Source organism: Triticum dicoccoides, chromosome 1A (assembly GCF_002162155.2).
Source record: "Triticum dicoccoides isolate Atlit2015 ecotype Zavitan chromosome 1A, WEW_v2.0, whole genome shotgun sequence".
In the NCBI taxonomy this organism is placed as follows: domain Eukaryota; kingdom Viridiplantae; phylum Streptophyta; class Magnoliopsida; order Poales; family Poaceae; genus Triticum; species Triticum dicoccoides.
The window spans coordinates 567,033,191-567,037,150 of NC_041380.1; positions in this window are offsets into that span (position 1 = coordinate 567,033,191).

A 3,960-nucleotide genomic window follows, 5' to 3' on the forward strand; every position below is an offset into this window, starting at 1 on the left:
AGAGAGAAGTGATATCGACCACCTCTCCTTCTCCGAGAGATTGGTCGAACAACAAGTTCTCGTATATCTATCCGACACTACCGGCTACATATATACAATAATTATCTCTTACAAATATAATCATACGGACTCAGGGTCCACATAGAATTCTCCGTCTTCAGGGATCACGTGGTCAAGAAAGAATGCCGCCAATTCCTCTTGAATTGCTCGCATGCGAGCTGGTGCTAGGAGTTCATCCCGCTTCCGAAACATCTAATTTAAAGAAGGGGGTCAATACATATATATATGAATGAATGAAACTCAACACAAATGATGGTAATAAAATAAAATTGTGAATGTTGTTATTTACGTACTTCATATTGTTCGTCAGTGTAGCCCCGCTCACAGGTCGTGTGGCGGATGGACTCGCAAACGTAGTATCCACAGAAATCATTCCCTTGTTCCCGCCACAATCACTTTACAAGAAATAGAGGTCAATCAAACTGATAAGCAAGAATGCCAAATGGTATTGATGAAACTAGCGCTTGAATGACTAGTAGATGCGCGGAACATGCTACTATAGTACTTACTTTCGGTGTCTAAATTGCAGCTCCTTCGGCAGTCCCGGAGCTTTTCTGGTGAATTTTCTCCAAACCCTGCCGGACAAAGAAAACAATTACTTGATATATCAGGAAATGAACAAAGTTGCTGATATGGTGGATAATGATCGATTTAACTTACTTCTTGAGTATTTGAGTCATGTCTGCATAGTCCTGGGGATCTTTTCGTCTTGAGTCTAAGACGGTCACTAGTCCCTGCTCAAGCTTAATCTCTAGGAGAATATAGTGGAAACTGCACACGCATGCATAATTCATCAATTACATTACTATAACCTTGACTAATATATAAGGGAAACCGAATACGCACAAGACAGTAACACTCACTTGAAGTTGTAAGGAAAGAGTATTATATCTTTGTTTTCATTTATTACGAACGATCATAGCAAGTTGGCCTCGGTAGCTGCGGCATGAAATTTAACCTGAGTTGCATCTATGAGATATGTGTTAATGAACCCAATATCACTGACTTGTCTTTTCTTCAATTCGGCGATCTTCAATCTGCATAATATAGTGAGGATGATTATAAATACATGCAATGAAAGAGCTGAGCTATATAGAGAGACTTAATGATAGAAGTAGTACTACTTACAGACAGTAGCAGGCGACCGTTGTTTTATCGAGGGCCAATTGATTGAAAAACTGATAGAACTCCTCAAATGGAACAGGTAATAGTTCAATTCCAACGAGGTCATGCTCCTTTTTAACTTTCACATACAAAGTACTCCTCCCCCCAGAGTCTCTGCAGATTTTCAAGTACCAATCATGCAATCTTCGCATCATCATTGATAGAGATCTTTCATCTTTGACGAGAGGCTTCCCGTACTCGTATCTTTGTATCTGCATGTCCATGGGTTCATAATGTACATCGTCGGGCAGGTAATCTGCAAGATTGCTATAACCGGGCACCATCCTCGGATCATTAGCGACGTTGTGGCTAGGCACCTTGAGCGGGGGGCACGATTGCTTCGCTTGTTCGCCGAGCTGGGCAATTTGTTTCCCAGCTCGTCGTTCTTTCAGCCTTTGATCACTGACAGTACTTCCCGACTGCTCTGCTTCGGCAAATTCCTTTCCAATAATGCGCTCATAGTTTCCTTTTGGCTCAGACTTCGGTGGTTTTGTCAGGGCAGCCAGAGTGCACTTCGCTTTCACCGGATCTACCTTCTCCTCCGGAAGTGGATGTCTCTTTGCTTTCAACCCTTGAAACCAGTCATCCACTTCGGTACGTGCGATCTCGGCGTTCTCCTCCGGGGTCCTCTCGTATGGTAACTTCTCTGGAGTCTTCAGAGAAGGACCGAATCTGTATGTCCTCCCGCCTCTGGTTGTACTGCTAGACATCGACCGAGCAGACGGAGTGGTTGTCTTCTTTACTTGCTTACGAGGCGGAGGAGAAGGACTACGACGCGCCGTAGCAGCTGGAGCGGCGGCAGGTATCTTCCGCCCTTGCTGACGAGGCGGAGAAGGAGGAGGCTGGCTGCTCGGGCGCATCGGCGTAGGCGGGGAAGGAGGCGGAGTGGCGCCACGCGCTGGAGAAGGAGCCGGTCGAGTGCCATGATCGTCACTCGCTGGAGGAGGAGGCGGTGGAGGAGGCGGAGTGCCCTGACTTGCCGGAGGAGGAGGAGGAGGCGGTGGCGTCCAGTTCGGAAGGTTGATGAGCTCCTTCCGCCATAGGCATGGAGTCTTCAGAGCAGACCCCAGCCTAGTCTCCCCTTCACCGGTAGGGTGGTCAAGCTAGAGGTCCTCAAATCCCTCCGTTATTTCATCCACCATCACCCTAGCATATCCTTCTGGAATCGGCCGGTAGTGAAAAGTTGCGCCGGGTTCAGTAGGATAAACAGAGCCAACATCCGCCTTGACCTTCAAATTCATCCATTGCGTCATAAGGTGGCAATTTTGAGACTCCGTGATAGCATCCACGGGATAGCTGGCAGGAGCCGTCAAGGCATGCTCCGGCTGAAGCAGCTCGGTGGAAGCCACGCTGCTTCTGCGCTGAGATGGCGGGGTAGCTTCGGGGGAAGCTTCGGAAGTACGTTTGCTGCGATTTGCTTCTCGTTCCTCTATCGCGTCTACCCTTGCTTGCATCGCCTGCATTTGGGTCTTCTGCACTTTTTTCCTCCTCTCATGGGATTTGTAACCGCCTGCGTCCGGAAACCCAACCTTCCACGGAATGGAGCCTGGCGTGCCTCGTGTCCGTCCAGGGTGCTCAGGATTCCCGAGGGCCATTGTGAGCTCGTCGTTCTCTCTATCTGGAAAGAACGTCCCTTGCTGCGCTGCTTCGATATACTGCTTAAGCTTCCTGACTGGTATGTCCATTTGATCATTCGTCCAAATGCACTTCCCTGTTACAGGGTCCAAGGTTCCGCCAGCCCCGAAGAACCAAGTCCTGCAACGGTCTGGCCAGTTAATTGTCGCTAGTTCGATCCCTTTATCAACCAGATCATTCTCAGTCTTGGCCCACTTAGGCCGGGCTACGAGGTAGCCACCTGACCCCGTGCGATGGTGATGCTTCTTCTTCACAGCATTTTGCTTGTTTGTCGCCGACATCTTCTTACTCTTTTTCGATGTCTTGTGGGCCACAAATGTGGGCCAGTGATCTCCGATCTTCTCATATCTGCCCTTGAATTCTGGTGTCTCATCATTTTCGACAAACTTATTCAGCTCTTTCTTCCACCTCCTGAATAGTTCTACCATCCTCTTAAGAGCAAAAGACTTGATTAATTGCTCTTTAACTGGGTTCTCTGGATTATCCTGTGGCGATAGGGTGAAATTTGACTTTAGCTCAGTCCAAAGATCATTTTTCTGCATATCATTGACATAAGACACCTCAGGGTCTTCTGTAGCCGGCTTAAACCATTGCTGGATGCTGATCGGGATCTTGTCTCTAACCAGAACCCCGCACTGAGCAACAAATGCGTTCTTTGTTCGGATGGGTTCAATCGGTTGTCCGTCGGGCACGATTGCTATGATCTCAAACCTTTCATCCGAGCTCAACTTTTTCTTTGGGCCTCGTCTCTTTACCGAAGTTGTGCTCGATCCGGAGGGCTAGAAAAAAGAACAAAGACTTAATTAATATGTGTACATACCAAAACAATGAATGCATCAATTAGCTAGTCAGCACAGGCTTAACTAATATATATATACCTGGCCGGACTCGGTTCAGTCACCGGAGCCGTCATCACGGCCTCTTTCTTGCACCGGCATTGGGTCACCGGAGCCGTCCTCATGTTCTTCTTCTTGCACCAGCATTAGGTCACCATAGCCAGCTTCTTCACCCTCTCCTTCCAAACCATCAGTGTCGTTGAGAAACAACGAGACGGCATCACTTCCTTCTGCGATTATGTCCCTCAACAACGCTTCTTTTGCT